Genomic DNA, 24,071 nt, shown 5'->3' with positions numbered 1-24,071 from the left:
TTTTTTTTTTTTTTTTTTTGATGTCTTAATAGAGACAATTGAAGGCTGGACTGTGAAGTATGGGCTCCCATCTCTTCCTATATAGTCTCAGAGCCTCTTCATGAGTTCCACTCAGGAGAGAGGCCAGGTCACTCTTAGACTACATACAGCTTCGATCTCCAAGATACCAAAGCAGAACCTGCAAATCCCTTTAGACTAGATCTAAAACTGGCAAAATATCATTTTCTCCATATTCTGTTGATTAAAACAATCACAAGACAGTCCAGATTTGAGAAAAAAGGAAATAGTCCAAATATTTTCACTGGAGGAGTGTCAAAGACTTTACAAGCATGTTTATGCCACAGAATATACATAGCACTATTTGAAACAATAGGATGACAAAAACACAAACATCCATTCGTAGGAAACATATATATCATACTTCTCATAATAAAATGATAATGTGAAAATTCTGTGAAGGACTTGCTGTCAAACACACGAATACTAGGATGAAATTTTTAGTTGTCTTTACTGTGAAGAGTTTATTTCTTCAAGAATACAATACATGGTTATTAACTATAGACACCATGGTATATGATGGACTTCTTGAACTTATTTCTCTTAACTGCAATGTTGCATACTTTAACCAATATCTCTCCAATCCTCTCTTCCACCAGCCCCTGGTAATCACATTCAACTCCCTACTTCCATGCGTTCAGGATTTGTACATGTACATGTATAATGTAAATCATGCAATATTATTCTTTCCATACTTGTCTTATTCTACTTAGTTCAATGTCTTCCAGATTCATCCATGCTATAAGTAATAGAATTTCCTTCTTTTTTAAGTCTAAACAGTATCCCACTGTGTATACATACATTTGCATTATCCATCCATCCATTGATAGACACTTAGATTTATTTCATATCCCAGCTACTGTGAATAATGTTGCAATAAACATGGCGGTGATGATATCTTTTTGAATGTTGAATTCACTTTCTTCAGACATAGTAGTGGGATTGCTGGATTATATGGTTGTTCAGTTTTTAATTTTTTGAGGAATCACTATTTTGTTTTCTATAATAGCTGTACTAATTTACATTCCTACCAACAATGTGCAAGGGTCTCCTTTCCTCCACATCCTCATTACCACTTGTTATCTTTTATCATTCTGATAATTGCCATTTTAATAAGTGGGAGGTAATAGTGCACTGTGAGATGCTTCTTAACTTCTTACACTTAGAAGTTTGCATTTCTCTGATGATTAGTGATGTTGATATTGAACATTTATTTATATAGCATTGACCATTTGAATATCTTCTGAAAAGCGTCTTTTCAGATCATTTGCCCATCTATAATTGCATTTTTCTTTTTTGCTATTAAGTTGTTAGAGTTTCTATATATTTTGGATATTAACCCATAATAAGATATACAGTTTACAAATATGTATTTTCTCCTATTTCATAAGTTTTCTCTTTGTTCTCTTTATTGTTTCTTTGGATGTGTGGCAGTGTTTTAGTCTGATGTAATCTCGTTTGTCTATTTCTGTTTTCATTGCCTTGGAATGGCATAATTGGTTTTTATATAGTCCTTCAATTAATCATCATGATTTTAAGTCTTTTTAAAAGATTCTCTTCTTGAGCCTTGAAGATGTTATTTTGAGAAGACAGGCACCATCTGCTCGGAGGTTACCTCCTATTTTACTTGAGTCTTCAGTTATCTTTGTTCAGACGTGTTTACCCACTTGGTCCCACCATTTGTCCCTAGAATGCTTCTGAAAACTTTCACACATTGGTGATGGGCCTTCCTGTCTTCTGCTTTATTTCACAGGGCTCTGTGATGAATGTGTGTGCATAGATAGTTATTCTGTACAATGGTTCTTAAGTATACAATTTCAGAATTACAACCACGAGAGTATTGGAGTCAGGATAATAGGATCAAAAAAATGGTGGGTTCCAATCCACATTGTTTTAGACTCCTTAAAAGGAAAGACCTTAGTAAATACTAATACCTTAAATCCATTATTTATTCAAAATATGTGTTAGTTTTGAATTATAGAACATTCTAGTCAAAAACACAAAGTAGGACATTGTCCATTTATTATTTTGATTTCTTCAGATTTAAGTCAAAAATCAAAAACTTAATATCCCGATAATAAGATATTTTAATTTTAGGAGAGTGTTTTCTTTGGACCTTGGGTCTTGTACTGTCTCTGAGAATTCAAAATGCTCTTGCATAACAATGTTTTGATGAGTTTAAGTGCAGATTGTAAATAAATAAAAACATAAGGATTAAATTTCCTTTCACACACATGTGAAAACGTTGAGAGAAACCATGTTTGGCACGTAAGCTGTAAACTCAGCAGAGCAAAAACTATGAGGGAAATTTCCTAACATTGATCATGAAACTCACAACATTTACAAGAAAAGTGTTTCCAAACTGAAAAAGAGGGGCATAACCTATGTTTTATTAATAGTAAGAATAAATCCATACAACTCATTTGTTGGCTTGGGAACAGAGCTTCTTACAAGGTGAATCTAATTAAAGCAGTTTTATACAGTGGTTTAATTATTTATACATATTTTGTTTCCAAATAATCTTAAAAATTACGTAAGTCCAGCTTACCAATTGGTAGCAGTGATAGTAAATATTTCTGTGTACATTTACTCTCTCTTCTTCACACACACAAACACACACACACACACGCAAGAAGGGTCAGAGTGTTGTTTAAAATCTTTCCATTACAGTCGTAACTATTTCTTGGCAGGGTACAACCCACATGTATATATTTTTACAGTAAGTTTCTATTTTCGATAGGGCTGTAACATATACCATGACATCTATTTTACAAATCCACGTGCTGAGTAACAGTATCAGTCCGGCAGTTGCACAGAATTTAGAAAAGCATGAAATATTTAATATCAAATATGACCTTGGTTTATGGTTGTAATTAAATAGACAAACTTAATAAAGCCAAAAGTGTATTTCAAGTCCCTTGTTCCCTAATACAAAATAGAAGAGGCAGATGGAGACTGTCACATAAGAACAAGTTTGACCAAAATGGTCTTAACTGGAAGGTTAATGATAATAGATTAAATTCAATGTAAACAACCAAATGAAACAGAATGTACTGCCAGAGCAGCAAAATACATCTCCAAGTAATAAACTATAATATCTTCAGAAAAGTTTCCAGGAAAACAGTCATCTTATTTCTTTCAGCAGATTAGATCTATATTATAATAAAGGATTTTCCTAACCCAAAGTTCATGATTTGCAACCTCTAGTGGATGAATTAGGTTCTTGCTGCCAGGCCGGGTACATCTAGTAAATTGTTGTTTGTAGTTTATGAAATGGACGTTTACAGTCAAACACTTTGCAAAGTCAGTTTACTTCAAGAAAGCAAAATGGATTGAGGATACTCTTCAGGCTGAAGAATTGTCTTAGTCCATTTTACTGTTGCTGTAACAAAATACCTGAGACCAGGAAAGCTTTCAAGAACTGAGGTTTATTTCTTAGGGTTCTGGATGCTGCAAATTTCAAGGTCAGAGTGCCTCCATCTGTGAGGACCTTCATGCTACATTATCCCAGGAAGAGAGGCAGGAGGGTAAGGCGGCCTGCCAGAGAACAGGAATGCAAAAGGTGGCTGAATTTGTAAGCCCATTCCTGCAATAACAACCCCCTCCTGTGATAACAACATTGATGCATTGGGGGTTAAGTTTTCCAGCACACGAACTAGGGGGAGATGTTCAAACCATAGCAGGAATCTATTTTTGTAATTATTGCTAACTTTCAAAAGCAAAGACTGTCAATCTTCTTTACAGAGATGAATAATAGGCTTTAAAAGGAGTACGGTGCCATAAGCCAGTGACAAACAAATGCCGTTCATATGTAAATAATTTGAGAAAAAATTTTAAAATATAATCTATTCTTGAGAATCTCCCAGATTAACTGAATAAGAATCTCTTCTTTTTGGGCTCAGGAATCATAAATTTGGTTAAGTCTGAAAACTATTGCCTTTCACAGAAAGAAGAACTCTCATTATTTCTCTTCAAGATCGTCCCTGATATCTGGAGATGTTTGGGATAGGAGCATCATTAAGAGTCGTTAAGGAAGTATCTTGTAGTCATCAGAGACACATTCCTGTCCAACACTGTCCTCGTCTGATCTCATTTTATTTGATGCCATCTGAGGGTCACAATGTTTGTGAAAAGATGCGTGTGAGTGTAGGAACCATTCCCAGAGAATGAAGGGAAATAACTAATATGTGGTATATACAGATAATATATTATGATATTATGAGCCAGATATTTATTACTTTATATACATTATATGATGAAAGCCTTTTAGCACATTACTAGAAGGCACCCTTAGCTTTATTCACATTCTAATGATGAGCATTTCAATTGGGGGAAGAATAAGACATTCAAATTAGGTCACAGGTTATATAAATGGAAGAGCTGGGATTCAAACTCAGCTCTAATTTTTTGAAAATAAGATGAAAGGGGAAACTACCTACAATCTACCTACTATCTACCTGCATTTGAATAGTTTCTTCTAATAAAATGAATTCACATACATTGAATTAAAAAATCTGAAATTTGTGATCACCAGTTTGAGAGATTGCCACACCACCACAGACTACCTAATCTCTATCTGATACAGTTTAACTTTTAGGACATGTATGATAGGTATGTCAACTTTCATTTCCTTTGGATCAGATTAATAATTCCAATCACTAAAACCTTAGGCCTAGATTTAGCATCCTGTACTTATTATTTTAGCCACCTGCATTTATTATTACCTTGCAGTTTATTTAAAGAAAACCAAGTGTTTCACTTGGGGAAGAAAATACACAAAACAGTTATTTAAGAAAATCGAAGCTTTAACGACTACAAAGTTGTTAAATACATAAATCTAGCCATTGCTTTCATTTTCTTCTTCTCTCAATATCATTTTTGTCAGATGCTTTATATAAAAGTTTTCCAAAACAGAAGCAAAACACTATATGTAAAGCAATAAGCAAAAAAGAGCAAGATGTCGCAATTCTTCTTTACTCAGCCATTTATGAATAACTGGAACAGTAATTATAATCATGGCATTTCACATAGAAGAAAAGTGTTTGCACAATGTCCTTCTAGTTTTTCCATTCATTCATTCAACAATATCCATTTGCTATTGGTAACTTAACACTGAACAAGTGGATCCCAGGTTATTTTGAATACCAGTAAAGGTTTTCATGCTGGAGGTTCTGCAAACTTGCTGAAAAGAAAAGTAATCTTTCACTTATATTAGGCTCTGTTTTGCTAGTTATAGTGCCTGGCATGGAGTTAAGGGTATCTTAATACTTGGCGAATGAATAAGAAAATGTATTGCAAGGGTTCTTCCTATAATGGAGCCTTTTCTATTCATTCTTTACATCCCATTCTCTTCATTAACTCCCAAATGAGTGACATGTTCCTTTTTCCCAATTGAATGAATCAATTCAATAAGACATCACTTCAAAAAATAATTTTCAAGACAGGTTAGAATGTTCCTTCTTTTACAATATGGCTATTATAGGGGTGGGATGGGGGGAGCAGTCTGAAAAGTCCTGGGCCCCTCAGATGAAAATGAGGAGCAGACGTTATGAAATACCTGGACATCTTGCTTTCCCCAGGGGAGGTGAACACACCAAAAGACACAGATGTGTTTGCAGTTGTTTTGGTTTTTGACTTGTGCACAGTACATGCACGAACCAAACAAAATAAACATAAATGTGCTTTATACAGAGAGGACACTTGGCTATGGGGAAGTTGGGAGGCCACACGATGCCTCAAAAAAAATGCCTAAAAGAAACTGTAATTAAGCACTAAATTCAATACTAAAATCCCTTGCACTAGATCTCTAACGTTAGCATTTCAGTTAATACACAAATAATCACCACATGCCTAGTTTCCTAAAACCCACACTCCTAGAAAGAAGTGATCCAATGACATTTAAATATCTGAGTTATCGGTTCTACTTCATTGAAGAGAAAACAAAAGAGAACAGAGGTAACATATACTGAGCATTTAGTATATTCTAAAACTATGCAAGGTATTTTATTAGGTTGATGACTCCTACCCTCAAAACAGGAAGGGACATGGATTTCTTGAGACAAATCTTGGACTCCTTTCTCCACTTTCTCTTCAGTTCTATTCTTCTTATTTGCCATCTGAATTCTGAATTCCTTTTTTTTTCATTTTAAGAATTTCTTTTCTTTTTTATTTTTTTAGAGATAGAGTTTCATGTTATTGCCCTCAGTAGAGTGCTGTGGTGTCACAGCTTATAGCAACCTCCAACTCCTGAGCTTAGGCTACTCTCTTGCCTCAGTCTCCCGAGTAGCTGGGACTACAGGCACCCACCACAATGCCCAGCAAGGACCGGGTTCCAACCCGCCACCCTCGGTATATGGGACCAGTGCCCTACCCACTGAGCAACAGGTGCCGCGCTCAACAATTTCTTTAAAGATGTCATTTTCTACTATAGGTCCAGAATATATATATATGGAGAGAGAATAAGTATACACACACACACACACACACACACACGCTTTTTTTTTTTGAGTGTCTTACTTTGTCACTTTCAATAGGGTATCATGGCATCATAGTTCACAGCAATCTCAAACTTTTGGACTCAAGTGATTCTCTTGTCTCAGCCTCCCAAGTAGCTAGGACTACAGGTACCTGCCTGAATGACTGGAGAATTTTAGAGGCAGATGTCTCACTCTGGCTCAGGCTAGTCTCAAACCTGTGAGCTCAGGCAATCCACCCACCTCAACCTCCCAGAGTGCTAGGATTATAGGCATGAGCCACCATGCCCTACCCTAGAGCAGATAATATTGTAGCTTTCAACAAACAATATTTTGTTCACATTTATTATGTGTCTCTGACATTTTCTATTCATCAACCAAAGAAAATATGTGGCAAAAATAAAACAATAAAAAATACATATTTTTTATAACTTGCTACTAGAAGATTCATCATTGGAACTCTAAACCCATGAAAAAGTTCTCTCTCAGGCAGCACCTGTGGCTCAAAGGAGTAGCGCGCTGGCCCCATATACTGGAGGTGGCAGGTTCAAACCTGGCCCTGGCCAAAATCTGCAAAAAAAAAATAAAAAAGTCCTCTCTCTAATTAAAAAGGTGAGTTTATTTTGATGGTTGAACTGCCATTTCCCATACTCCTCCTGAAATCAATCAGGACGAACACCGTAGTGTGTCACCCATGTGACACACCCTGGGGTTGGATCAAAAGTGTATTGCCTGGTGGTCTCCCTGTTTCATGTTAGAAAACCAGAGATACAACATGAGGAAGTACGCTCCTGCTAGCTCAACTAGCACAACTTGAAGTTGGCAAGCAAAAGGAGTGGGGAAATCTCAAGTCAAAAATTCTCTTTGAATAGAAGCCTTTTTCCAGATTAAGTCCTTACTCTGTGTAATCCTCACATACAGGTCCCTCTAAAGTTGGGATTTTGATTAACTCTTTCTTGGTGTCCCTTCTAGATGGTAGTGTGTTGTGAAAGCTTTCAGGTGCCAAGAATACATTTGGAGTTACACATCTGATACATTGCTACATCCTACAACTGGAACCTAGGAGATGCCGCTGACAACTGAGATAGTTATTCATGGTAGATTAATATTCATAAGTTTTCTGAGTGTGCTCTATTAACTTCATCTTGTAGAAAATTGAAAGTGTCTCTTTTACAGCGCTTCCATAGGGATGTGTGTTCAATATATGTCAGTATGCACACACAGACACATATGTTGTGTTGTGTTATTGATTTGAATATCTATAATTGCTATTTGTGCATCCTGAAAGATGATGCTTGCAGGCTAAAATTCTGGCTTATCTTCGTCCACTTCTTTCCTATTCCCACAACCACGTCATACTTTCTGTTTTAAAATGATTATAAACTGAGAAAAGTATAGTGCTTCTGCATAAGCAGAATGTATGACAACTGTTTCATGAATAGCCCTCCACTGTCCAGAAATGTGTCAACAAAAGTGTCAGTGATTCTCTTGTTCTAAATAGATGGCTATTAGGTAACAGGTAAAAGTGAAAATGACTCTTGTCTGTTAGTTTTTAAATTATATTCTTGATTTAGAATTGATACATTAGACATGTCCAGAACTTAAGGAATCTTCCAACTCATATGTATATGTAAAATGGATCTTTATAAGACACAATTTTACTGTAACTTAATTACCAGTATAAAAATTAAAAAGCAGGGGCGGCGCCTGGGGCTCAATGGGTAGAGCACCAGCCCCATATACTGAAGGTGGTGGGTTTGGACACTGCCCAGGCCAAACTGCAGCAAAAAAATAGCCGGGTGTTGTGGTGGGCACCTGTAGTCTCAGCTACTCAGGAGGCTGAGGCAGGAAAATTGCCTAAGCCCAGGAGTTGGAGGTTGCTATGACCTGTGGGATGCCACGTCACTCTACCAAGGGCGATAAAGTGAGTCTCTGTCTCTACTAAAAAAATAAATAAATAAATAAATAAAAATAGGATGACAGTCACACTAGCAAAATGTTTGGTACTCTAACTTAAGTGATATTAAAAGACCAAGACATGCATTTCTCAGAAATCGCTAACATATTTTCTGAAAGATGTGTAAGGTTTCTTTCATTGTGACAAAATACAATACATTAAAAGCTAAAAAAGGTAAAGGACTTAGGAGTAGCATCCCAATCGAGTTTGCTATGACAATAAGTGAACAGAAAATGCAGACATGTGTCCTTCATCCCTCCATTACCATGAAAGGGGGGGAGCGAAGAAAATGCACCCTGACTTCCAGAGAACATTGAGAAAATCAGATTCCAAAATCATAAATCAGATGCCCTAACTAAGCATCGATGTCCACTCAGACACAGGGCCTTATTTTATCCTACAAAGTTACTTCATTAACCCTTTTTAGGATTTATATGGACTGGGAATTGAAAGAGAAACTAACAAAAACCATCAAATTTGAAAGCACATTTATTGTGTTATATGTAGTGTCTAGTGTCAGAAACAGCTAGCTTCATTTCATTAACTTGGTATATTATACCTGGAGTACAACCATCTTATTTAATTCATATGTTAAACTCTTTCCCTCTAAATTCTAATCACTTTTCACTTCCAATGTCTGTTGGATCCATTGTGTCACCAACAGCAATCTCACCATCCTGGGTTGACTCTCTGTCCACCTTACTTTTCAGTATGCCTCAAGCTGTTCTCATCCAACCTAACACACATACCACAACCCTGTGTTTTATCTTTCTCAAATGGCTTTGGAAATGTGATCCTCTTTCTCAAAAACCTCACTTCTTCCGCTTTCTGAATTTAAAGTCACACTATTGGTCAACATCAAGGACATTGCACCATCTTGAGTAAAACACTCAAGTTTACCATATATATGTATATAGTTCGGTGAACTAGATCATTATCTGTTGCTAAAAAGAATTTGCATATATACTTATATGCCTCTAAGTTTGAGAAAATGCAATGACATTCTCTCAGAAAACCCTCCTCTAGATTAAATGACATACTACTTTCAAGATTTTCCCAGCTCCTCCAGTTCCTGTGTTCCGCCATGAACTGCTATGGACTGTGTACTTCTTTTAACACGTATCTTTGGATTGAAGATATTTGCATATCCCCTTTACATCAATGTATTATCATTTTGAGGTCCACGTGAATAATGACTGAATAAAAAGTATATTATACGGCTTCTAAAACAATCCTGCTGTGAAATATTTCTTGAGATTTTTATCCCTACTGCCTAATAACTGGATAAGAACAATAGAAACACTCAATTATATGAATTTTTCATATGTTTATATGTTTGTAAAACAAATAATGTTTTAAAATAAGTGCATATTTGATATCAGATATACATGAATTAAGCCATGATAACTTTTTGAATATTCTCTACTTTAGATATCTTTAATTTATTTGAAGAAAATGCACATGAGGCTTCACTATTTCAGGGGAAGCAAGCAAGAAACAAATTTTGTTCTTGTGAAAGACTTAATGAAGAGGGGGAAAAAAGCAAAAAACCCCACAAAAACTCAGGATGGAAAGCCCTGATCTGACCTTCAAACAAAAAAGTCCTTTGAAAATAATCAAGTAAGTAATTTCCTTCCCTCTCTTGGCAATGCCATCTCAATCTCTAAGAATTTCCTATTCACTCCTTGACCTTTCGAATGAGGTCGCCACCAAAGGAAATGTCTTATTTCAAGAGTTAAAGCGTTTCAGAGTATAGATCTTATAAGATCCTGCTCTCCAGAAGGGGAAGAAAAGTAAGTTATTTGCAAAGGAAATCACTTTCTAATGAGTTTCAAAGTCCATAAGTGCTTCATGAATGTATACCTGTGCTGTACCGAACCAGACTCTTCAAATCATTCTGACATCAGTGTATTTCCTAATGGCTGTATCCACAGAAAAGAAGCTAAAATAAGGGAAACAATTTAAGGAGGTTTATTCTGAACCAAATTTAAGGACTATGACCCAGAACCACACTCAAGAAGCCTTGAGCTCACAATGGTGGGGTTATAGTTTGGTTTTCTTCATTTTAGAGAGAGGAATTACAGGGGAGGTCATAAATTAATACATGGAAAACACTCATTGGCATGGCATAGAGTTGTAGTAGAACCTCTGGAAGTAGGAGGGCTAATAGGTGATAGGCGAATTTAAAGATTCTTTAGATGACAATTTGATGAAAGAGTTAGGCTTACCAGGACTGGTGAAAAGGAATGCTTTAGATAAAAGGTCTGTTAATTAGAGACAAAGTACCTGACAACTCGAGTGCTTTGTTATGTATAGTGAGGGCTTTCAGGTAGGTCTGGCAAAAGCCTTAGGCTTGTTAGTGAGTCACAAAGGACAGCTCTAACAAGGGGAGAGGGTATGACGGGGGGCACGTCTGATCTTCTTTCTTATGGCTAGCAACTCAGTTTTAGGCATTCTCTTGGCCAAGTGGGGGGGCACTCAATCAGCCATTTAGGGGAGGCCTTAAGTTTTAATTTTAGTTCACAGGTTATATCTTGAAATAATACATTAGTGGTTGAGCATTGCCACTTATTGATAAGATTATACCTGTTTCAGAAATTTAGATTATAAGAACAAAAAAAAATGTTGAGCTGATGAAACATAAACTTCTGTCAAATAAAATACGTCAAGTAGATTTACACATGGCTTCATCTAATCTAAATAAGACACTAAATTTCTATATGTATATAAGTTTGTAAAGTGATTTATTTGAAAGCTTTAAGGAAAATATATGTCGTAAGATAATTTAAAATGAGTAGCTATAGGGTTAATACTTTCTATTAAATTATTTTACCTTTTTAATAATTTATATCTGATATATGGTATCCATATCTTAAATAAGACAGGAACTTAGTCAAATATTTGGTCTCATATAATGCAACAAATCAGCTAAATGTACACATTAATATTCCAGTCATGAAATTAACAGTTTCAAAGCTTTTAAATCAAGGAATGGAGTTGAGGAAGTAAAATTATTTTTTAAAGTGCAACAGATTTCTTTATACTGATATAAATCACAATCATTCTAAACGTGACTATTATATTATTGGCTAATGTTTTAAAATGACAAATCCTGTGTGTGCTAATTAGCCTTTCTTGAGCCACCTTAGTTTCAGGTCTTCTGTTCAGGAGTAGAATCAGATCTCAGGACTGAGGACAAGTGATTTAGTAAGAAAGCTCAATGAAAGAAACCAGCTGGGAAGGGCAGGAAGCATGAGCAGTAAAAAAGAGGGAGTGAATCAAGGCTATGATTTCACGTAAGGCACCTGCCTCAGCCTGAGCCAATGGGGAGCTCTGTGGAGGGCCAACTGTACATCCCACATGAGAGTTTGCCCCATACGGAGTTAGGGGACCTGTGCTATTGTATCTCACTAATCATTCATTTCCTGTTGGTCACCCCTGAGGATGTAAAGCCAGACAACTCAGCTCTGATAAAAGGGCAATTTTCTGAAGTCTCTGAGAGTCTTTCTGAGCACAACACACAGAACCTATGAAATAGACATATAATTCCCAAAAGTTGGATCCAGGCTTTTTGGATGAGGTATCAACATTATCTACTCTAATAGGAATGCATTTTAATCAATGATACTAAAAATTTCTAATAATATTATTGTAGGTGCCACTAGCTACTTGCCCCAGAAGTAGTCACCACCATGATCCCCACATCTATCCCTGTAACTCTCTTAACGTTTGTTAACAAAGCTTGATATTATTAAAGTTTTTGCCCTTATGCTGTACACTTTCAAGCATAACTAGTGGAATCAGAGAAACTGGAGGTTAAACTATTGCTCTTCACTGATGATGTAATCTTATAGTCAGAAAACCCTAAAGATGCCATGAAGAGACTCCTGGAACTGAGAAATAGATTCAGCAAAGTCTCATACAAAATCAATGTTACAAACCAGGAACATCCCTTACACCAATAACAGCCAGTCTGATTATTATATACTAATACAATTACTATAGTATGTAATATACTATACTAATTATTATTATTATACTATAGACACCCAATAGTCAAATTGAAGACTCAATACCGCTATAGCTGCAGAGAAAATAAAAGATCTAGGAATAAATTTCACTAAGAAGATGAAAGATCTCTACAAGGAAGACTCTGAAACACTGAGGAAAGAAATCACAGATGACACAAACAAGTGGAAAAACAGCATGTTCATGAATTGGTTGAATCAACATTATTACAATGTTCATGCTACCCAAACTGAGGTACAGATTCAATGTAATCCCCATCAAAATAACAACATGATATTTCACAAGCTTAGAAAAAATAATACTACACTGTTTTTGGAACCGGAAAAGAGCCTGAGTAGCCAAAGCAATCTTAAGCAAAAAAGAACAAAGCTGGAGGTATCACATTACCAGACCATGGTATTGACACAAAAATACAGACACAGACCAAGGGATTAGAACAGAGAACCCATCTACATATAGCAAACTGATCTTTGACAGAGCAGACAACAGTGCACACTGGGGGAGGGAAGCCCTCTTTAAGAAATGGTTCTGGGAAAAATGCATAGCCCCATGCAGAAGAATGAGTGGTAAGGATCAGTGTCTTTCACCACTACAGAAACTAATTCAAGATCGATAAAAGACAAAAATGTAAGACATGAAATAGTAATAATTCTAGAAATAAGTATTGGAATACTCTTCTAGATAACAGCCTAGGCAGAGAATTTATGAAGAAGAACCCTATGGAAATTACAGCAACAACAAGAATATATAAATGGGGCTTGATTAAATTAAAAGCTTCTGTACAGCTAAGGAAATAATCAACAGATCAATTCGACAACCAAAAGAATGAGAGAAAATATTTGCAAGCTATACATCTAATCATGGGCTAATAACCAACTGGAATCTACACCTAATGCAAGCCAATCAGCAAGGGGGAAGAAAAAAAAGCAAATAACCCTATTAGAATGTGGACAAAAACACGAATAGAAGCTTTTTAAAAGTATATAGACAAATGGCCAATAACCATATGCAAATGTGAATTTTAATATAAATTTTGATATAAATATTTGTCCAAGATTTTCAAGGGTTAAGTGGAAATTTTCCAAGAAAAATAACTTTCCCAAAGTACTGGAAGACAATCTTTCGTGCAGAGTTCTGCATGGACAATATTGTGTAAAGAGATAAGATTGGGTGGGGAGGGAATTTCTGGCATAACTGGATGTCAATGGGATGTGAGGCCAGATAAGCAGAGTGTAAGCCTTGACAGTGCGAGGCAAACTTTGAACAATCTTGCATGAAATGTAAAAATACTAATAATATTGATGAGAGCGTTTGACATATATTGATTTCAAAGAACACAAACAAGGTATTGTTTCCTGGAGTATCAATTTCATTCTAGGATCTGAGAGTGGGGATATAGGAGTAGGAAATATATCAGATCATAGGAAGATAAACAGATACATTCTAGAGCAGGATGAAAAATTAACTTGAAAATTTAGGGTGAGCTTTCAGATATTGGTAACCATTTCAATTATAGAAGATAAATAAATCACCATCCCATTTGATAAAAAATCTAAGGCCTTAGAGGTCAAAATAGTTTGGGATTATGTAACTGGCAAGTTACACAGTGGCTTATGCTTTTCTTTCTCCAAGATGCTATACTAAGTTAAGAAAGTAAATTTTTAAACAAATGTGATGAGCCATTTGAGCATTTAAAATAGTGAAGGCCACAATCACACACACATACATTCACACACCCTACAAGGGAAAGGAAGGAGGCATTTTAGTATTCAGAATCATCTTTGTAAGAAAAGATAAGGGTTTGAACGAATGCAAGTTATTTTCCTTTTTTCAGAGGCTAAATTAATCTTGGGCACATTACTTTCTTTAATAATGAAGTATGGTTATTTTTAAACATTTGTAAGGTAAATGTGAATAAATCACTTGGTTACTTCCAAAGATAACAGCAAAAAGATGTGGGGAGACAAATAAGCCAATATTTTAAAGTTTTAATATATTTTTAGCGGTATGAAGCAACCAATTTATTTTGATATAATCAGGGGTGAAAGTAATGCCATCAAGCATTAGTGGAGGCTTTTTAACTAGAATCATGTGGTATGTAAAGCTGTTGGACAGAGTTTAAAGGATCAGAATGTTGGAGGGTCTAAAAAAAATGGCAAATACCCAGTTGCTTTTGTAAGGGATTTTAAATTAAAGCAGCAAACCCCGTAAAGCATCAGACAATGGGTAGAATGAAAATGAAAGCTAATTAACCTGAATTCTTTTTTAGTTTCACTGCTTTGCAATAATCTTCCCTGGAGTTCATGACCAAAGGATTACTAGACCTGGAGAAGTATTTGGAGAAGGGGTAAAAGGCGGGGGCCAAAGCAACCATCTGAAACAACTGGCCTGCCTGAGCGTGGCTGAGTCTAGACTTAGAATCATGTATAAAGTCAGGTTCTGTGTGTGCAATCTGTGATAAAAAGATGTGTGTATGAATATAGGCATATACATACATGTGTCTGTGTATGTGTCCTAAAAGTAGGAAATAATGTGTTTTAATCATGACAGAGGAAAGTTTAACAGCATGTTTTTCCAAAGCGTTAAACTATTCACACCATTTAATATGGTATTTCAATTTCTAGCAACTTAATTAATGTTATTGCCAGAGAAAAATTTGAAAATTTATCAATATACTGTTTATTGCATTATTATTTATAATGGCAAAATATTGCAATAATCTTAATTTTCCGTAGTAGAAAGATGGTGAATCAAATGGTAGAATATTCACAAAGCAGGAGGCATACACCTGTGAAAAGCCAGGCTTGGAAGAATTACAAGGCAGGTATGTAGTAATGACAAAGTAATTATAAGTAATCAATTGTTGATAATACAGAAGTGTACTTAAATAATGTACATGTAAATTATATGTGTTTATAATAAGACTAGTAAGAAATACATCATGGTATTTAGCTTATATTATCCAAATGATGCAGTTCTATGTACTTTTTTTTGTTCACTTTATGCCCTTAGAATTTTACGCATTTCTTATAAAATAAAATCATTTTATATCTTACTAAAAATATTGGTTTGAAACATGAACAATTGGGTAAAACAATAATGTCAGCAGTAAGTTAAAAGAAAAGTATTATAAACCTAAGAAATGTATTTTTAATGAGGCTTAAAATAAAGTCCATAGCATGTAATAGCAGGATATTGGCAATCTCATTACATTTCCTCAGGGCTTAAAATCTGTAAGGGAGGGTCGCTTTTCCCGCTGTGATTTTATTAAATTATTCTCTTTGATATTATTTTATAATATACCAATTTTCTTTAACTAAAGGTGTGTTTGTATTGACACATTCTAATACAGTAACACCCATATTTGTAACCAAAGCCCAAGTGGACAGAGCAGGTAATTACCCAACAGATAATTTGACTCTCACATGGTGGCTCCAACCTCTCAGTCCTAAGAATCCTTTGAAATGATCCCCATCAGCAGTGTATAATTGTGCACATTTTGCCATATTCTTGCCAACATCAGAAACTATCTTTGGCAATATTTTTAAATTTATAAAATAAACATTTTATTAAAGTAATTTCAAATAATACACATGCTTTTTTCAATGGTAAGTATCCTACCTTTGAGAGAGAAATCTTGCCATTATATTGCAGGAGAAAAGTACAATGAGTAAAGAAATCTAAAATGTTGACAACTTGCTTTTTTAATTTAAGGGTGTCTGAGCATATATGTGAAGAAAAAAGAGTGGGGAGAGAGAGAGATAGGGAGACAGAAGAAGGAGGAAAAGGAAGAGAAGGAACGGAGAGGAGGTGAGAAAGATAACCTCTTTGCTAATTCAATAAACTACTTCCCTTAAAAATATATACTCATTCACTAAGTGGATTGACAGACATAAAAAGATGTCCAGTGGAATACAATGTACAGTACACTCTCTAACTCTTCTTCTGTGCTTGATGGTTCTATGGGTCTTTAGAAAAGACCAAAAGAAAAGGGAAATCCCTCCACTTGACTGCGTTTCAGTGATTTATGAGTGAAGGTGATCAAATCAGATCTTTCTTCATTTTCTATGACCTACATCTTTCCAAATATTTGTGAGCGACAAAGACATCTTAAGGGAATAGGGACTTTGGTTGGAATTAATGCTATTGGCTTTCTCCTTCCTTTCTTAAAATTTTTGATTACAGAAAATAGATTCATTCAACTTAATGTTATGCTGGATATAAAACTACATAAATTATTAATTTCAAATGGATAATGCAGATGTAGGTCAAAATATAAATCTTGTACTCAAGTGATTTGTGGCATAATGATGCTCTCCAAAATGATACCTTAAATTTATTTTTTTTACTAAGTTGAGTTTAAGTCAGGGATGAAAATTTAGGGTGACAAGAAGATATTATGATTACAGACAGAATTTATGAAGTCATACATTTATTGATTACATTGATTTTGATCATTGTGATTTGATGGATAGTATTATTATATATATGAGAGGGGTCTAACAATAAAATTCACCAGCTCATCTGAGAATAGGGAGTTACCATCTGAGTACTTCCCTTGGAAAACTGTGTACTGATGTCAGTGCCTGGACCACACTTCAAAGCAATTTTGTGACTCTTTTCTTGGAATGGCCACCACAGCTGTCATCATTAAAATGTCTTAATGCACTGAATGTCATCTAAATGACTTCCTTTCTATATTTCCTTTATCTCCAGGTAAAGAAAAAAGTTATTAGGGACCAGAGCAGATGAGTAGGGAGGGTGTTCCAATACCGTTATTTGTTTTCTGGCTAAAAACTCCTCATAGACAGTGCTGTGTAAGCTGGTACACCTTTATGATGCAATAGCCATGAGTTTCTGGCCAAGATTTTCAGTTAAGATTTTCCTATTCACGTTTACTTAGTCTGCTATTTTTCTCACAGTCAGCCAACGTTTTTGACGCACAATTGGACAGCATTTTGCAATGTTTTCATCAGTTCTGCCTGTTACTTGGCCACCCTGACCTCTCTTCTTCATCAATGACGCTGTCTCTCCTCTCAGAAAGATGTTTAATCCCATAAATTCAGACTATATATTCCTGGTTTCACTTCCACTCTTGCCAAGATTAACAAGAAACTTACAAATGTTTGTTCATTGCTCTAATTCAAGCTCCAGAATTCTCGCAACAGCACACAAAAACACATGACAGCATAATGAACGCCACTCAGCAGGACACCACCACACGTTGACACGAACATGGCTATAAGACATTGGCATACTGAGGTTATGCCGCTTTACCGAGCTGTTTGTACAATACTGCCAGCCTACGTGCAAAGTGGTGAGATCGTGAACTTAATTTTCAAACCTTCCTATACACATTGTGTACATCATGGTTTATAGGTATGTTTTTATCTTGTGTACCAAAACCTAGGAATGATCTTCATATGGCTTTGCCTATGAAAAAAAATCAAGTTGCTATTTCATTTTTAATGTATTAAATCAAAATTTGATTTTTCCATCAACCACAAATGTGTGCTTGCAGACAAAGATGCAAAACAGGCACAAGCTGCAAAGTAAATGACTATAAAGTGGAGGGAAAAGTAAACATGCCAAGCTTTTGTTCTACTTTATGAAAATGTAAAGAATTTAAACTCTTTATTCATGTGTTTACCTAGAAAGGTATTATGTCATCCATTATATGAAAAATTATAATAAATGATTACCCCAATCATGATGAAAGTTCCCCATCCTTTTTAAGTGAAGTCTATATAAGATTTTCATTTTCTTATTTGAAGTTAATGTAAAAATAATCACTTTTGACAAAGCATTTTATCAATGTAATGATTGACTGAAACATTGTATGTTATTCACAGCAGTGATATATAAAATATGAAGCTTTAGAGTAGTTGATCAGAGGCATAATATTGTGGTTTTGCTATACCTTTTAACTTCAGGGTACTCAATCCACACGATCACCCTAAATATTAGAAGTCTCCCAGATGCTACAACTGGTTATGCCTCAGTTAAGCAAGAAATTATTTATGAATTTATCTTCAAAAACATTTTAAAAGACTTATTGATCACACCTGAAATTCTAGTACTCTGGGAGGCTGAAGCAGGTAAATTGCTTGAACTCAAGAATATGAGACCACCCTGAGCTAGAGTGAGACCCAGACCTGTCTCTGCTAAAAATAGAAAAACTAAGAGGACATTGTGGCAAGCACCTGTAGCCCCAGATACTCAGAAAGCTGAGGCAAGAGGATAGCTTGAGCCCATAATTTGAGGTTTCTGTGAGCTATAACACCATGGTACTCAATCCCAGGGCTACAGAGTGAGATTTTGTCTCCAAAAACACACACACACCCCCCAAAACCACCTTATTGATTAAAGTGTTTTATAGATACTTGCTACTTAAAAAGAATATTCAGATACTTAAAGTAGCCTCATTGTATTTCCAGTTACTATTTTTGTAGACTTCTTAAATAATCAGGTTATTTAGATCCGGGGTCTTCAAAGTGGGATATAGATGTTTCTACGCTAGTCTCTAGGGACATATTAGCACAGATGATGGTATAAGGATAGATCCAGATATCCAAGTTTCACAAGTGTCCTTTCCAAATACACCTGCTCCATGAATGCATGTCCTCCTTTCCCAAAGCCCTTTGTACAAAGATCTTTCTCCCATTTACAAGAGGAAAGCATTTTTTCCACCCCCTCTGTCTCTAACTGTGATGTGGTTGGATTATGAATATGCTAATTATCTTGATTTTATCATTGTTCATTGCATACTATATTCCATTAACACCTAACAATTGTTACATGTTAACTAAAAAAAGGGGGGGAATGAGTGGATTAGAAAGGAGAAATAGAGCTAAAGGTGAATGAATAACTTAATAAGAACAGTGATACTTGAAACACCGTGTTCTTTCCCATCCGTATTATCAGCTGCAAAGAAATCAGCCATCAGGCATTCAGGACTTTAAACCTTTGGCTAACGAATGCATAAGGAAAGTTTATGCTCTAAAAACAATTTTCCCCCAAGAAAAGGGAGATGTGGGGGTGTTAAAGAAATAGACATCGCAGGGAGGAGGTGCGTAAGCATGCGCAGAGTGGAGTTTTAGATACAGCACGCACTTCCCGTGTGTGCCTTTTCATACGTCACATGAAATGCTGGCGATTCTAACTCAGAGGAGTGACTTTAGGTATTATAATGACATGCTAATGAGTTATGGGCACCTGGATTTTGCCTTCTCTGTTCTCGACTGGCTGTACCTGGCTGTGTGCAGGTCTGGACTTTTGGCGGGAGGTCCCTTGGCTTTTCCTAGTTTGGGGCCACTTGGCGTCCCCGAGCAGCTGTGTTTCTAGATAACACATGTTAAAGAAGAAATTTTTTTTAAAAAGAAAGAAAAGAAAGGGGAAAACTGTTAAAGTTTCTCCATCTGCTGGGTGTTGTGGCTCAATTCTGTAATTCTAGCATTCTGGGAGGCACAGGTGAGAGGATCCCTTGAGTTTAGGATTTGGAGACCAGTCTGAGACCCTGGCTCTACTAAAAATAGGAAAATTAGTCGGGCTGGTGGTGGGTGCCGACAATCTCAGCTACATGAGAGGCTAAGCTGGGAGGATCACTTGAGCCAAGGAGTTTGAGGTTGCTGTGAGGTAGGCTACCACCATGGCACTCTAGCACTGGCAACAGAGCAAGACTCTGTGTCAAAAAAAAGTTTTTCCATCTGCTTTGTTGGAGCCTTCCTCATGACAGTGTTTTGCAGAAACCGATGGATTTGAAGTCTGTGTACTCCAGACTTAAGATCTCATCAATAGCTCCTGGCTTCTAAGTTTCAAATCAAAGTTAGGGAACAGTTCATTAATGTGTTCTGATGAGATCCAGATTTGAAGGTGGGTTTGCAAATTTAGGAGAGTTACTCAGGATGAGACAAAGAGAACTTAGATGAGCATTCACACTAGGCCATCCACACAGGATGGATAAAGCCTGGCTAACCCTTTTAATTACCTCACAAATTAGGCTGCTGACCTTTTGAAATCAACAAAAGGGGCCCTGTGGGCTCCTAAACACCTGGGTGACAGTGGCATCAATCAAATGACTTTCCCATCAACTCCTTTATTCTACTGCAAGAAATCTAGAGGCTTACAAAATGTTCCCTTTAGCAGCAGTGAACTGTACTTGTCTGTAACTGTAACAGTTTATTCAGAAACTCATGTCCCTAACATTTGTGGGGTTCAGGAAAAGAATTTAAATGAAAGCCCACATGCCATATGTCTAAATATTTAAAAGTTATAAATCAACCTAAAAACTTGTTGACTATGCCCTATCTGTCTACATTGGCCAATAAATCGTTATAATGACCATGTGTAAATGCATGCAAAGCTATTATTTTTAATCTAAGAACATCTGCAAAATATCAAATATGACTGAATTTTATTATTTTTGTTCATGTCCAGCATCCTGTTTAAAGCCATGTTGTCTGAATTCTATGGTTTCCAAATTAACAAGTTTTTCTGATTAAAAGGTAAATGTGCTTTTGCCATTCACAAAGAATTGTATTACAGCTTATGGCAATGCACATTGTTTTAACATTTACTCAAACTGCCACTTTCAAGCTTTTAAAATGACTAGGAAATGACCCAGCTAAAAGTCAAAGGGATTTAGTTCGTGTTTTGTCTATTATTTTTACTTAAGTGTAAATGATGAAGTCATTGTAAAAACAATAGAAGGATAACGCTAATCAGGGCAAACACAAAACGAGTATGTAAATAATCTCTTACAGTCCTCTGTGGTTTACTCTCTACTTACATGTTAATAATAAAAGGACTTGCTTTTCCCCAGCTAATTGTTTTAACCCTAAGTTCCCTGTGTACCTGTTTCCATGGTTTTGTCATCATCACCAAACAAGGAGTGTAAATTAATAAGCCCAAAGCTCAAGCCCTCTTTATTACAAGTTGGGTGGTGGTCTTCACGGGACAATGTGAAGAATCTTCCTAACAGCCTACCATGGAGTAGACAAACTCTGCATAATGGGGCAGTTGGTGCTTTTAAAATTATAAGTTAGTGCATTGACTTCCTTTAAAAGAAAACCAAGAGGGAAAACATAAGTTTTCTGAGTTCAATTATATCAAAATTCCTGACATCTCCTTGAGTGCATCCATTGTTTTGTGGGCAAATACCAATATAATGGCTTTGAAACAGTGTTTTCAATTATTTTTTTCTTTTTAGATAGTCATATCGTACTCACCCCTTCCGAAGGATTTTCTATTTTAAGACCCACGATTCCATACCAAAGGTATGCAGATGTAAGAGCATGTAGAGAGAGTTAAAGACTACAGATTCTGGCACAGCTGGGGATAATTAGTAAAAAAATAAGTTTTTGCCAGAAATAAAAGGAAGTTGGGGAGACAGAGTTTTCCTTAGCTAGGCTTTGGAAATCCATGGAAAGCAAAAATATTTACACCCCCACCCCTTCTCTTCCATTCCATATAATCTAACAAAAGAAACTCCGTTGTGTAAAACTTCTTATAATCACCTAAGAGTGATATTCATAATTTAAAAGCTATTCTCTTAATAAAACATGGTTTATTCTAATAACAACATTTGAGAAAAAAACAAATTTGGGGGCTCTATTTATTTTTTTTCAAGCCAGTGGAGCTTAAATGCACTTTTAGAAGTCCCAGAGTAGTTTTTGCAAATAACTGGGTCCCTTCTAATATTGCATTTTCTGTATCTGAGTTCTACGTTTGATAAGGTATGATTACTAGTCTACAAATACTAATTTACATATCTTCCATTAGAAACAAATGTTCTTCTGGATTATGAATTTAATGAGACAATGATGGTTTCATAAAATTGAACTTTTTATCAAGATTTTATGCAATTTAATAGTGATTTGCATCTGCTGTGTGTCAGACAGAAGGATTTTTAAAATATGAATTTTAGCCACTCTTGCTGAGACTTAGTTATTAGTCTGAAGTCTCTTGCAGGCCAGCTAAGGTGCAGACTGTGTTTTTTCTTGATGATTAAAATGTTCTGTGGATAGGGTATGTTGTGCACTAGATGTTTTCTGGATTTTATTTGTATCATCCAATGAGCTATTTTTCTAATTGGTGAAAATACTTCCAGTTGTATATCTCCTTTTGCTAGCATTGTGGTATTGTGCAATCATTGAGGAAATTAATCCTAATGAGGAAGACCGATTGATATAACTGTGTACATACAAACCCGAATATATATATTTTTAAAGAGTTGAGTGATTTCAAAAGAAGTTGCATCGAGTCTTTCCAGGAACCAGAAAAACTAGGTTGTTCTTGTGAAGCAAACTTAGATAGATGCTGGCTTGAATATACTTTTAATTTAATGTTTCATATGCATTAAATTATTAATGTATATGCACATTAACTCAAAATGATAAGATTACACTAATTTATGATATTTGGAGGAGGGTCCGATCTTTGTTTTTAAGCTGTAACTATACCTTAGCTATTCAAACTTTAAAATTCACAAAAGAGTATTCTCACAGGTTTACCAGCTAAAGTGAAGTGAAGTGTAAGGAACGGAAACCTAAGTTTTATGCAATGTCTTCATGTGGAATTTTGCTTTATTTCTTGACATCCTGCCCTTCTTATATACTGCTATCACTCTTACTTTCTAAAACTTCCCCTTCTTTTGGGATACATTATTCTGATAATTATTAATATTGACTTTAAGCCTATCCCTGGTACATGTTTTTTGCTTAATTTTTAAGAATCAGATGAAGAATAAAGAAAGATTTATAAAATTTTGAGTTAGTGAAACACTTAGGTATGACCTCAGGAGTATTAAATTTTGTGCTTAATTAATTTAACATAGGAGCAAAATAATTCTCTAATTCTATGCAAACTATGTTTCAGGATAGTTGAAAAATATATTTTAACATCCACAGTAATTTTTTATAATTTTAAAAGCATTTTTATATAGCATACTTACTATTTTAAATAAAATTGTCTTAGTAATAAGCATAAATCATTATTATCCCTTACTCCAGCAGTAAGGGATAATTGGAAACAGACTCCAATACATTTCACTTTCTTGAAACCTTTAACAAAGAAAATGTATGTATGTTGGGCATCTAATGGACCCCAACCTGGGACAGTGGCCAGCAAGGGAGATGGTGCTGAGGAACTAAACAGAAACTTACACCAAACTTAGTTCATAAACCAGAAGCCTGTAAGGGTACATGCTGCTCCATGTGCCTGGTGGCAGCATGAGAACAATGTAGTACCTGTCCTGTTTCCCACAGTAATCTTTTTATTGAGTACATAACAGAGTACACATGAAAGGACACACAGCAGTCAGCAGTCATCACTCAAGGTTAAGAATGAAACAGGAGGCTCGGCGCCTGTGGCTCAAGCAGCTAAGGCACCAGCCACATACACCTAAGGTGGCGGGTTCGAATCCCCAGCCCGGGCCTACCAAACAACAATGATGGCTGCAACCAAAAAAAAAAAATGGCCAGGCATTGTGGCGGGCGCCTGTGGTCCCAGCTACTTGGGAGGCTGAGGCAGGAGACTCGCTTGAGCCCAGGAGTTGG

The sequence above is a fragment of the Otolemur garnettii genome, unplaced genomic scaffold, assembly GCF_000181295.1.
Source record: "Otolemur garnettii isolate 467f Iridium unplaced genomic scaffold, OtoGar3 scaffold00009, whole genome shotgun sequence".
Taxonomy (NCBI): Eukaryota; Metazoa; Chordata; class Mammalia; order Primates; family Galagidae; genus Otolemur; species Otolemur garnettii.
Note: the sequence above shows the minus strand (reverse complement) of the source record.